Source organism: Pan paniscus, chromosome X (genome assembly GCF_029289425.2).
Source record: "Pan paniscus chromosome X, NHGRI_mPanPan1-v2.0_pri, whole genome shotgun sequence".
Lineage (NCBI taxonomy): Eukaryota > Metazoa > Chordata > Mammalia > Primates > Hominidae > Pan > Pan paniscus.
This window is the reverse complement of record NC_073272.2, coordinates 97,483,280-97,497,544: the sequence shown is the minus strand read 5'-3', so window position 1 is coordinate 97,497,544 and position 14,265 is coordinate 97,483,280. Positions and strand designations below refer to the sequence as shown.

Sequence of the window (14,265 nt, the reverse complement as noted above, 5' to 3'; positions counted from 1 at the left end):
GAATCATTGGTCAGTCTAAGTCAGAGTTTCTCAATGTCAACACCACTGACATTTTGCACTGGATCATTCTTTGTTGTGTTGCCCTGTGCATTGCAGAATGCTTACCAGTATTCATGGCCACTACCCATTAGATGCCAGTAGCACCCCTTCCCAGTCGTGACAACCGACAATGTCTCTAAACATGACTAAATGTCCCCCGCAGAGCAAAATTGCCCCTGGATGAGAACCACTAGTCTAAGTTCAAAACAATTGCAATTATTACTGTTAAGATTTAATAATATATTTTTATTAATTTTTAATAATGATACTTATTCATATTGCTTACCACATAATGAACATTACATTTGACATGGAAGTTAAAGAACTCTCAGTTATATACTTGGCTTCTGTCACACGCAGATCCTTCTACATGCATTTATTTCCAAAGGAAGTTGCTAACATTTCAGACTCGTTTGAACTCACCCTATGTAGAGTTCACATCTGCAACCCTTGTGTTTCTGCATATTCCTGCATTTAAATATTAGATTCAAAGTAGACAATGATAAGACATTTTAGCAGCAAAGGACCTGAACCTGACTTGCTTCAATATCATCATTCTATGTGACTACTTGCATATTTTTAAAAGAATGAATGAATGAAGCAGAGGACAAACTGTAATGTATTGTTCCTTAGGTGTTTTGATTTGGTGCTTTGGCAGACTAGGTTTAGTATCCTGGTTTGGTTAGTGAAAATTTTAGTTAATAGATGAACTATATTAGTGAATTTGAATAGTATAGTTAAAATTGAAATTTAGTCTTCTATTATAATTTTTACTCTTCTTATCAAGTTGTTTTTTGTTATTAAACTGTGACATTATTTAATTATTTATTATTATATATAGGTGTAAGATTTTCCCTTAAAAATACATTAGTATAACTAAAAGGTATTAATTTATTATATCTATTACTTTTTTCTTTTTAATTTTGTGGGTACATAGTAGGTGATATGTTTATGGGGTACATAAGATGTTTTGATAGAAGCAAGCAGTGTGAAATAATCTATTACTTTATTTGTTTTGTATTATAAAATTTATTTCACGTTTAATTTTCTTATATTTTACTGGCATGATTACATATAAAAAAATTAAAGACTCTCAATAATAACAAGCTTCTCACTCTCTTGGATATTAATTTCACTTCATTATCACTGAAAATGATTTTTACCTATACAAGAGGGAGAGTCAAACATCTTTTCCAGGTGTCAACTATGTTAGATGTGCCACTCTGGCACAAAACAAATTTGTCTACTGAATGATCTTTCACCCAAAAACAGGAGTTCTGTACTGGAATAATTTTATCCCCCTCCCCAGGGGACTTTCTGCAATGTCTGGAGACATTTTGGGCTATACCAACTGGGGACAGAAGTGCTGTAGGCGTTTAGTGGGTAAAGGCCAGGGAAGCTACTAATGCTACAATACGCAGGCCAGCCCCCAGAACAGAAAATGATCAGCCCAAATGCAAACAGGGCTGAACTTGAGAAAATCTGGCTAAAGCAATGATTTCCAGATTTGCACAGTCACCCAGAGCCCAACACATATTATTAAGAATGTAGAGCTCAGCTCAATTAAATGCTGAAAGAGCCAGACACTTGTGTTACAAAACACTTCACCATCACACATTCCTGCCCACCCTGCTAGGGTTGTGCCATTGCCTACAGTCTCATCTAATAGATGTTGAATTGCCCCCATAATGGATTTATGTTTTCGGGTAGAGTTGGGAAAGGAAGTATATTCAATTATCATCATCTCTCAGATCTTCTCTAAGGACAAAAGGTAAAGAGTTAAATTTGGGAAACTGAAGGACATTTCAAATCCAAAAAATTTTGCCTGCATTTGCAGAGAAAACCTAAAACCATAGGAAATCCATGTGACAGTCTGAATCCAGAGTAAGGGAAACTTGGAAGTTTTAACAACCCAAGCTAAAAACTGTAATTAGGATTCCAAAAATGCCCGTATTGCAGCGCTCTTACAATCCTCCAGTCTTCTATGCAGATGAAAAATAAAATTCAAATTATCCACTCAGTGAGTCCATAGATAATTCAGTGACATCCGTAACCCAAAACAAACTTTCTGTCTGCTAAAAAAAAAAAAAAGAAAAAGAAAGAATTAAATGAAATGAAAAAGACAAGGAAGATAAAGACAAGAAATAAAAGTTGTATTTTCTCCTTGGAAAGAGAAGATACTCTATTTGAATAGGAACTAACTAGATATAAAATTTCCTTGATCTAAAACTAGGAACCCTGTTGCCTTGATAAACTCTCTTAGGAGCCACTAGTAAAAGCTATTTCATTTTCATTTTAATTACAATGAATTACTCATTAAATGAAAAAGTCTCCAATAGATATAAGTCTTACATACCAGTTTTCTTTCTGTCAGGGACCAGTTTATAGCCAATTCTATTTTACACCATCCAAGCCTATTTTATTAGCATATTATCAGTGCAGGTTATTCAGTCAGTCAACAGTGCTTCTTCAATAAATAGAATGACATCATTTCTCTTGTTGTGGATGCTATATTGCTTCCCATTTTTGTGCAGATGAAAGCAGGTGAGGAGGAAGGGAGATCATGAAGTTGTATTTTCATCTTATGAGTATATTAATGTCATGAGCTCAGATTCTTGATCTTATATGGGATTTTCTGACAAAGTCCGTCTGGAATAAGTTAAATATAAAGACATGAAATAGAGTTACAAAAATGTATGAGAATTTGAAAAGATTTGGATACATGAATAAACTGAGCCTGGAACTGCCAAGTATTTTATTACTTCTTATGAAGCAAAGTTATGTTTACAATAATGACTTTCTTTAATAGCTACAGTGAACTTTTTAATAGGAATTTCTAATTTAAAGTTAGTCAGCCCCAAATAATTTGTTGCCACAAATTTGATTAACCCTTTCCTGCGCTTAGAATCTACTTTACAGCAAGAGGAGAAAGGACAAACCACTGAAAGATAATGTCTTTGCTGAAATGTGGCTTCCCTCCAGCTCACCTCTATGAACAAAGGAGATTTAAATTTAAGTTCTAGCTAGATGCAATCGGTTCCTCATATATCATTTTGGGTGTCCAACATATACCACTAATTCTACATGCAATGGAATGCAGTTTTGATTTGTGCTTCAACTTCACTTACTGTCTGAATTTATAAACAATTAGAGATGCCATCATTCACTGCTAGATGAGCTTGACTTCCAGTTTCAGAATTGTTTAGAATCATGTGACACAGTAGAAAAATGGCAAGTAAAATAATAATAGCTGTAAAACCGAAGATCAGTTTCATGCTTTGCTGTGTATTATGATCTTCCCTCAAAGTTAGCATCTTGGCCTTTAGGGTGTGGTGGTACCTTTTAAAATAAATAAACTTTGAAATAAATAAGCTTTGAAAGCTTCACCCGGCATTTGCAAAGGTACATATTTTGAATGCCATTTCCAATCATCTAGACTGATAATACGGAGAATTGGCCCAGTCTTTGGATAATTTAAAACACCTCTGTATTAGTCAGAATAAGCTTGGCTATGCCACCAGTTTACTTCTTATTCATATACAGCATGATATAGTTCAAAACACTCTACTCCATCCTGTAGCTATGCCATATGAAACATGTGGCCTCCAATATCAATGCAGCAGAAGAGGAATAGAGGAGGCATAAAGGTCTTTGCTGACTCAACCCAGAAATGTCACATATTACATCAGCTCCATCCCTATTATCCAAAACTAGCCACATGGCTCCAACCTCACTACAAAGGAAAGTAGGAAGTCAAAAGAAACACATAGATGTTTGTTGAATACTATCTCTGCCACAGTCATTTTATTCAATATTCTACTCATAGTCATTTTGTCATTCTACTCATTTATCTGGGATTCAAATGTCTGCTACTGAAATTTAACTTCATTTTGTCTAGGTTCGACAAGCATGAAGAAACTTCCATGTCTTCATCAGTATATGCACTAATATAAAACATGAGGAAGGAATAAGTAAAGTTACTTTAGAAATGAGCCCATTGTGATCAGTCGAGATCGAGTTTAATTTTACTGTCTACAATATATGAATAGCTTAGGGCACACCTTGAAATTGCTTTGATTCGAATCCAGGAAGCCAACACACCTGGCCTGCTGATGTGCTGCAACCATTTTGCAATTGGCTAAGAGTATTAATCCTTAGGCTGTCACGAATGCCTACAGGCTGCCTTCAATAACATTGATTTGGCTGTCAAGTTGGGGTAAAATGTCAACATTTCATACTAGCCAATTAAGGCTTTAGAGACATACTTCTTTCAGAGAAACAAAAGGTCTCTCTCTCCTGATGTCTTACATAACTCAATGTATGCAGTGAACAACATCATATTATAGAGATACAAATAACTGTGGCACATGACACAGCTGGGACACAGATTCCACCGAAGTAAAGCATCCATGCCACTGACGTGGCAGAAGCTGCCCTCATTAGCAATGATGTACAAGGACAGTAGTGGCACATTGTTTTTCCCTTGCATCTTGGGTTGTCAGAAAGTAGTATCTCTGAAATTTTGCACATGTGGTTAAAAAAAAATAGCCTACCCAAATCCCTTAAATCTCCTGTTATTCTTTGAATTATAATGAAATGTAAGCCCCGACGACAGACATGAAGAATAATGGCCAAGTGGAAAATGGCATGGTCCTCTGTTGAGGAGAGGAACTTTCTTCTCAGCCCATTCTGCATGGTTCAACAGCTCTTAATAAGACCAATTGTAATAGGAGAATTGTCCCACACTGTTCTCAATTAAGACCAACCAAGGAATTTTTTTTTTTTTTTTTTGAGACAGAGTCTCACCCTATCACCCAGGCTGGAGTGTAGCGGCATGATCTCAGCTCACTGCAACCTCTGCCTCCCGGATTCAAGCAATTCTCCTGCCTCAGCCACCCAAGTACCTGGGACTACAGGCGTGCACCAACACTCCTGGCTAATTTTTGTATTTTTAGTAGAGATGAGGTTTCACCATGTTGGCCAGGCTGGTCTCGAACTCCTGACCTCAAGTGATCCGCCCGCCTCAGCCTCCCAACGTGCTGGGATTACAGGCATGAGCCACCGCACCCGGCACCAAGGAATTCTTTAGCTGCTTGCAGTAAGTAATGGTTATGGCATGGCTTTGGCTGTGTTTGAACCTGTTGGGTTTTGTTGCAACTTCAGGACTGATTTGAATTTGAATTTGAAAACATAAAACAGACTGGTTTTACGATACAGAAAATTCAGTATGAGGGAGGTTATATAGTTGCTAGGAATCCCCCCAAATTTCTTTCTCCCCTTCTTACTACACACATAGCTTGTCAACTGGAAACATTTCAAAGCTTCCCTAGCAGCCAGCGTCGACATGCTATTAAGTTCTCATCAATGGAATAAGAGCATAAAGGATGTGTCCAATTTCTGTCTCACTTGGTTAAAAGGAAATTGTTTGCACTGGACTCCCTCTTTTCTCCCCTTTCTGCAAGACAGAACACAGACATGCTAGCAACTCAGTTTTGACCGTACAGTCTAGGAAATGCCCCAGGAAAAGGCAGAGCAACAAGATAGAAGAAACCTGTGTCCCTGAATGACCTTGTTGAGCAGAGAAGGCCCACCATCCTAGACTAGCCAGACCTTACTTAAGAAATACATTTCTGTCTTGTTTAGGCCACTGTGTTTTCGGATCTCTTTGTTACAACAGCTTAACCTTTACCTTTACTGTAGCATTTGCCTCTCATGCCCCAGGTCACACCCCCTTGATCCACCTCTGATTTCAGCTGCAGCCTGCAGTGGACAGTTCCATGTGAGCTCAGACCCATCTTATGTTGACTGCACCCACCTCAAATGCATGCTGTGAAACTTTCTAATCTTTGCATCAGAGCTTTCGCCAATGCCTCAGAAGCCCTCACAGCCCTCAAATAATTAATGGAAGACAAGAGGTAGTGGTTAAATACCCCTGACTTCCTTCAGGCAAGCAATTCTGTGAGAATCAATGGTCAAGATAACTAAAAATGTTTAACCCAGAGAAGACCCATTAGAATCCAATCACAATTGTTCAATGTTTCTATTTAACATGTGTAGAAGAATGCAATTATATTTATTCTGTGAGAACCCCAAAAAGAATGGAGACTATGAGGTTGAAGGTGTAGTGAGAAAGATTTTAGGTCTCTCTAAGTAAGAACTTTAGAAATCCAAAGTTTTCAAAGTTAAGTTCAAAAACACACTTTTGATATATAGTGACAGATTACTTAAAATCTTCTAATGACTCCCCACCACCTTCAGAATGATGTTTGGTCTTCTGATCAGGCAGACAAGGCCCTTTGGGATCTAGCTTCTCTTGTTCCCTACCTTTCTCCAACTACAACGAACTGTGACAAACTACTTGGGATTGTTCTAACATGCCAGGTTCTTTAATCTCTCTACCTTTACACTAGGCTATTCTTTCTTCTCTTTCTACCTTATCATCCATTTGTTCTCCTAGCAAACCTCACGCATCAAGACCCAGATCTGTCATTTCTTCCTCTGGAAAATGTCTAAACCCTGCCCAACCCCGACTACATCCACACGCAAGTTAATTATTCTCTCCTCTATACTATCTGTTCCTTTTCTGTTCTTTTTTTTTCTTCTATTGCTCACGTTGTAGAAAATTTTCTGCTTGCATATCTGTCAACTCTACTCAACTGTGAGTTTCTTAAAATTAATGACGGTATCTTATTACCTTTTCTGTCTGCATCATGTAGGAAGAAAACTGGCTCATAATAGGCATTCAATTGTTTGAATAAATGAATTTAGGAAAGAAAAGAAGAGGGGAGGGACAGAGAGAGAGATGGTCTGAGAGTTTTTGGTGGGCTGTTGTAGAGAAAACGGAATCATCAAAAGGGAGGTTATACTGACCTAGCCTTAGGGTTTCTTCCAACTCTCAGTATCTATGATTCTACTTAAAAAACTGCCAACTGCTTCAGGCTTATGAGACTTATTTAAATGAAAATTAGTTTAAAACATCAGTCATCCCATAGTGAAGAAACTTTACCTCAAAATAAAAAGAAATTTTATGACCTGTTAATATCTTAAATTGTTGAGTTATATCAGTCAAAAGTCAGCAAGTGAAAATTCTTTATTATGCCACTTATTACCAGCTTGGAAATAAGTTGTAACTATTTTAGAGTCTCTGAATGCTGTGGAATAGAAGTAGAGATGTGTGTGTTCTCATGTATGTACATATATGTATGTACGCATGTGCAAATATGTTTGTGTGCATATATATCTGTGTGTGGTATACCATTGCATCCTGTGAAGCAATAATATATATTAATATTAACCCTAGGAAACTAATACAAAAGTAAAATTGATTGCTATGTCTTAAATAAAACCTCACAGTAGCAGCATTGGGAAGCCCTCATTTATTAATATCATTACATCACAATTCTCTAGCTCAAATCCAGCAGGACATTACAATAGTTCCAGTGTAATAGATTAAGCTAGGTGTTGGCCCCTGCTTCTCACTGGTGTCTTGGTTAAGGTGTACCAGAGCTACGGAAGATTATAGTTTGAGGGGCAGCTTACCCGAATCTTGCTTCAGCTACTTGTTGGCATGATGGTCACACCTAAGCCAGGGAGCCACAATAACAAGAAGCAATCCTATATTTTGGCCACATGCTAAAATTATTTTAACATCTCCACTATCCCCTCTGGCATAAGAGAATCCAAAGAGGGGGTGCAATTTTCTTTTGCAACCAGCTTTGCTGGAGTGTACCTATTCTGAATTTTAAGGCATATCTGGATTTCAATACTGATGGTAATTCTTAGAACTGGACCTTGGAAAAATTTGTGAAGATACCTTTAAAAACTCCTTTGAGTGTCCCCTTTCTTCCCTTTTGTGTCTCAGTTCTTAGTATTCTTATAATTCTCCTTGGTTGTCCCTAGTCCTCCACATTAACACTCTTCATTCTCTGTAGCATTCCATAATCCCTGTCTCAGTCACTCACCTTACAACTTACCGATACTGAGAACTAGTCTTTTACAGCCTTTCAAATAAACTAGCTAGACAATCTAATCCCTGACTATTATGTTAATGAATAATACCAACTACAGTTGGACTACAGCTCCACCACATCCTTTCAATATGTCCTTGAGCAAGTTATTTAACTCTTTTTGCATGACTTTCCTCATCTGTACAATGGGCATAAAAGAGCACATATCCTATAGGGCTATCATGAGAATTAAACAAACTAGTATGGTGTGTAGAAAGTTGTCAACACAATGCTGGTGCATAGTAAGTGCTCAAAAAAAATTAGCTATCAATAATCATATTTCGGAGGCACTTGAGTGTTTGTCAAAACTTCAGAACTTGTGGAAAATCCTTTGGGATTTATTTTGGTGGACTGTACCTTAACATAAATTCTGCCTACTCTATGAGGAGACCCTGAGTGTCTACTCTCTGCGGAGTTGCGCAGTACAGAAAGACCAACGAGAGACTACAAGTCCTTCCTCACTTCTCAGAGGTAAAGCTCTTTAACATAAAACTAAATAATCCCTTTAAGATAGACAAGTACTCTAACCTAGGATGCTCCTAGGAACTAACTCACTCATCGGTTTTCTAAAACTCTAGTGTCTTGTGAGAGGTTGTTAAAAATGCCTTTGCCTTTTCTCCCCAGCTTCTCTCAAGTGACAGCTATTCTCTTTCATTGGCTGGGCTTGTGCATTTTGACACACCTTATCAGACAAAACCATATTCCTGGGTTTGGCCTTATGCATCTTAATGACTAGTATCAAAAAAATTCCAGGAAAGTGTATTATGGCACAATGCAATGTGCTGAAAGTCATTTTTCCTTTTCATAGGGATCATCTCAGTTATAGAAAGTGTGTTTTTTAAATATATTAAAAGAAATTTAGACAAGTTTTTAAATCCTGTTATCTCTGTAATGGCAGTTTCTAGACAAAATTGGCATCCTTTTAAAAGCTTGATTTTTTTCTTTGTCTTCAGTTCCTTTCCTTTTTCATAAATGTGACCTAGAAGATAAACCTGTTGTATGAAGCCACAGACTGAAGGCAAAAACACAAGACAGGAAAGAGGTTACATAGTTTCATATAATAAAGCCAAGATAAGAGAGAGATCAAATCACTCTCATCTCTTCCCAGCTGATGTTTGAACTTGCCACTGTAGAAAAGATAATAATGCACACTTCTATCTTCCTGTTTAATGTGACTTTCTGTGTTCTCGTGTGCTAGTGCTATTCTATTCTTTTGTTTTTAAACACCCAGGTTTTGCTTTTCCTCCTCCATTTACAGTGAATTTCACACATTAGTTATTTTATATTTTAAAAGTTTTAATTGAAATGTCATCTTAGCTTTATAGTTCTTCTCCTCCCTTCCCAAACTCAGACACCAGCACCTTTGAACTTTCTTGAGTGACCACATTTGCTAGAGCTATTTCTGTTGTGAGCTTGAAAGCACCATGCATAAGTCATTCCCTATTTTCTTCTCACTCCCTTTCAATTCAAAGTGCATGCTCTCCTGGCAGCACAGAATGATACATTTCAACAGAGCACACTTTATAAAATGTCTGTTAGACCATTTTTATTTTATAGGGAATCAAATGCTCATGTCTTAAATATTGGCCAACACTAGGCACTTCAGAATTGAGGCTATATAAAGCATGGTCCAAATAATGGCAATGTAGTATGTCATGGAGTTACCTTAATGGTATTATTATCTTCAAATAAATGTTTCCATCCATCCTGCTTCTCATACCATTTTCAATTATAAATTATAAAGTAAAATATAAATTGTCAAGTTCCTTCAACAAGTGTTGATTAAGCACATCTCAGCTCTTTGAACTTTCTATCAACTGTAATACTGAGAACATGTATTTTGTTCCTTGATTTCTTTTCCTGTTATTGCCTTCCCATGTATTTTTGTCATTTATAATCTCTTAGCTACTGAGCTCCTGAATAGGGCCACTGAAATAACTACAATTGTTAGACTAACTTTGGAGAAAATCAAACCTTATTTTCAAGTTAATTTACTGAAATAAATGTTCAAGGGCAAAATTTGAAACTTAAGTACTAAGTCAAAATCGTATGTATTTCTAATTTATTCTTTGCAAGTAAAGAATACATTTTTAATCAGTTTTAAATAAGAAGTATAAAAAATCATTACTGCATAATAGGTACAGTCAGTCTTCAATATTTGCAGATTCCAAACTTATGAATTATGCCTGCTTGCTGAAATTTTATTTGTAACCCCACAATCAACATCTGTGTTGTCTTCATGGTCATTCGTGAACATGCACGGAATGGCAAAAAATTGAAGTTGTCCAACGTGCATATTCCCTGCTGAAATTAAACAAGGGAACACTCTGCCTTCTTGTTTCAGGTCTCATATTGTAAACCAATGTCCCTTTTGTGGTCTGTTTGGTGCCACATTTTTCGTTTTTCTGGGGGGATGATTTTAACAGTTTAAAACGGCCCCCAAGCGTAGTGCTGAAGTACCATCAAGTGTTCCTAAGCACAAGAAGTCTGTGTGTGATGTTTTTTTACAAAAAAAAAAAAAGACAACATGTTAACAAGCATCATTCAGGCATAAATAGTAGTGCTGTGGGCCATGAGTCCAAGGTTAATGAAACAACAGAATATGGTTTCTTTTTTGTTTTTTGTTTTGTTTTGTTTTGTTTTGTTTTGGAGATGGACTCTCACTCTGTCACCCAGCCTGGAGTGCAATGGCACAATCTCAGCTCACTGCAACCTCTGCCTCCTGGGTTCAAGCGATTCTCCTGCCTCAGCCTCCTGAGTAGCTGGGATTACAGGCGCGTGCCACCATGCCCAGCTAATTTTGTATTTTTAATAGAGACAGGGTTTCAGCATGTTAGCCAGGTTGGTCTTGAACTCCCAACCTCAGGACATCCACCCACCTCGGCCTCCCAAAGTGCTGAGATTGCAGGCATGAGCCACCACGCCCAGCCAGAATCTGTTAAATAGAATGTACTAAACAGAAACACACATAAAACAAAGTTACATATTGATTAGTTAACAAAAATGTGACCAGAAGCTTATAGGAACCTAACCTTACGTTTCTTCTAAAAGCAATGGTTCAGTACTTTATAAAACATAACTACCACAAATAACAAGAATTAACTGCATTTTAAACTCAGGTTTTATTAGAACTGCCAAGAAGTCAGCTACACAAATAAAGTATCTTTCTATGCCAACATTGCTGGGTCATAGACCCTTGGACTTCTCCACAAAAGAAGTACCAAAATTAGGTTTGATGTATTTTGACGAAGCTAATTCCCTGTTTTCAGACAACAAACGTGTTCTGTGATTGGCAAGTAGATTTCTAACAGTGCTTAAAGACAATATTTAAAGATTCTTAAAGTTACCTTATAAAGACTAACATTAAAAAAAATGAACATTTGTGATTAGGTTACCAAAATAATTGTTGCCTGTTGTATACAACCCCACAGAGTGAAATGATTTTTAAAAAGTCAGGCATCAAACAGATTTTTCTCTTCATCTAATTTCCTGAATGCATATAAGATATTGCATGAAGTAAATGAAGCCAAATTAAAATATAGCTAGATACGGTTTTGTTGTGGTAGTACTCAGGTGTTTGGCTGTTGGTGGTTATCCTTTGAGGTCAGTTCTTTTACTTCGGGTAGAAAATGTCATAGGTATAATGCATTGCTATATAATAAAACCATAATTTCTTTGGTTTGAAATAAGCTACTCTTTGATTTGCATCTCAATCCTTACAGCACCTTTCTTACAGATCTCCAATGTATGGAAGTCTACAATAGGTTTGACAAGTGACTTGGGTCATAAGCAAACAAAACAGTGTTCCTTCCATTTGCAGCTGAAGTGCAGTGATACACTTTAAGTAAGAAGGGCTGTGAAAAGAATAACACAGCTGCTTCGATCGTTCTATAGGCAAAGCACAATAAGTGTCGATTAATGTGAGATTTATTGACAGGTTATGAACCAAGGGGCCAAAAGGGTGGCCAGATGGTCACTACCTAATGTTTAAATTGCAGCACCCTAATGATTTTCACTTTGCTCCAGCACATTTCCTGTATTCCCATTTTAAGTCACTGCAGTAATAGATTTTCTACCAGTAACCTTCACCTACTCTTTAGCCATCAAAAAAGCTGCTTATTAGGCACTAATTCTAGATATTTTCCCTAAAATTTTCTTGGTTTTATTTCTTCCCATTATGCCTTTTAAATAATAAATGTAATTAGTGGTTCCATAAGGCTTAATATTGAAAGTACTTTCATAGCTGTTAAAAGTCAGTCCTTACCACATCCATGAAAGTTAGGCCAGCTCTGTTCTATTGTCTACCCTAGGCGCCTTCCTGTCAAAAATTAAAACTTCATAAACTCCTTTTAATGAAGAATCATATTCTGTATATCCACGTTTACCAGTGACTGGGACATGTGCTAAGATACAGCTGAACATATGCTACTTAGAAAAAGGGATTGGGTCTTATTTTATTAAGCTTGTGTATAATACATAACACATGTTCATGCACACCTGGGCAATCGAAAGAAAATTGATGACTATGAGTAAGGTAAGTAAAATATACTCCCTCCTGGATTCAAAGTGATCATCTAATTCAGGCAAATTAGCTTCTCCAGGATTTGCTTATAATAGAAAATGTAGCTCCTCAAAGCCTTAATGATGCTGAATTTGTACCCTTTTGAACTAAATTATTCCTTCAGAGAGCAAAATGGTCTTCTTGGAAGAGGTAAATTACCTTAAACATATGAGCACTTTACCTCCAAAAGAGAGTACCAATTTGTTCTGCCAGCTCCATTTTTAAGCTGCCCACACCCTCCTGCACGAAGAATTGGCCATTGTAAGCTATTTATCTACTACTCTCCATGTACTTCAAAATACAGCTGAAGTGTTTTCCTCCTTAAAGTTCCCATATTGGAATGTTAACTCTCTGAGGACACGGATGAAAATTTAGATTGTGGTAATTAAAATAGCATGTTTGTGAAAGGCTTGAGATTTTATGAGGGGAAATTTTTTCACTGCTGTGACTCTGGCACGAATGAGGTGAAAATGATTGATAATTCCTTTATTGGTAAGGCCTATTTCGGAGAATGGGCCACTCTTGCTAGTTGAATTCACTCTCTAATCTCTTGTAAAACAGCAATGCAGATCCAGACAATCCCCTTTGTTAATCTTCTCTAAAACAGTTCTTGGAAATGCTAAGGAAAAGCCTCCCTGATTTCACATATTTTGTATCGTAGACCGGCCCTCTGATCCAAGCACTGTTTTGGGAGCAGTGCCTTTTGTACAGACACTCTCAAATACTCCTACATTGTGGGTTTACTACTTGGACTTTATTTTTCTTACACTTTAATGCTGCCTTTCTGCATATTTGAGGAAACCATCCTTAAATATTTTTTATTGCTGGGATTGTTTTTGCTGCTGTTGTGGTTGTTGTTACTGCTGCTGCTGCTGCTGCTGCTGTTCAGAAAAGGAATTGGCAGGGGCCAGATAGAGGAAGATATGACTTATATTTCATTGTTTACCACTCAGTGTCTACAAGCATTCTATTTCCATCCATGGTATTTATTCTAAACCTACCCAGGTGAGGCCATGCTTTTTGTCTTTCTACCATGTTTCTAACCTGGCAATTCTTTGTTCTCTGTGGTGTTTGTAATAAATAAAACTTAATTCACTGTCAGCTATAAATGTAATGAATGTCCCTTGATCATTGATAAGGATGTTAAAGTAAAAGGGTTTTTTTAACCAGGCTATGTGGAACCTCACTGAAATCCCTTCCTTAGTAGTATATAATATCTGAAGCTATTCTGACATTATGCCGTATTTTCAAGCCACCTGATATTGTTCAAATGAACTCTCCTGATTTTCTTGGTCATCAGCAGATGATTCACTGACAATCATTTCTTGGCCAGACCTTTACAACCCAGTGTTTCTCATAAATCTGGTTTCTTTGGCCTGTTGATGTCAAGACTCCTCTCCTTGTCCACTTCAGAACACACTCAACAGAAACCAATCTTCCTCACACACAACCCTCTACCTGCACAATGGGATTCAGTTCAAAGAGTTGCATTTAATATATAGATCAGTGTGTTTCTGTTTGTTTCACCCATGCACTGGTATCCATAATTTTGCCTTAGTTAAGTGTGTATTTTACTTTGAAGACAACTATTTTTTAATTGTGTAACTGCAGCTTACCTTTACACCTAGAAAACAGCTCACTTTTCTCTCCTTTTAAGCT

The 14,265-nt window shown here is 37.0% G+C and overlaps 1 pseudogene; it reads right to left on the bottom strand.

Annotated features, from left to right (window-relative positions):
• The window catches only part of LOC100976178 (nck-associated protein 1-like), a 47,421-nt pseudogene that overhangs the window by 31,554 nt on the left and 1,602 nt on the right, over positions 1–14,265 (bottom strand).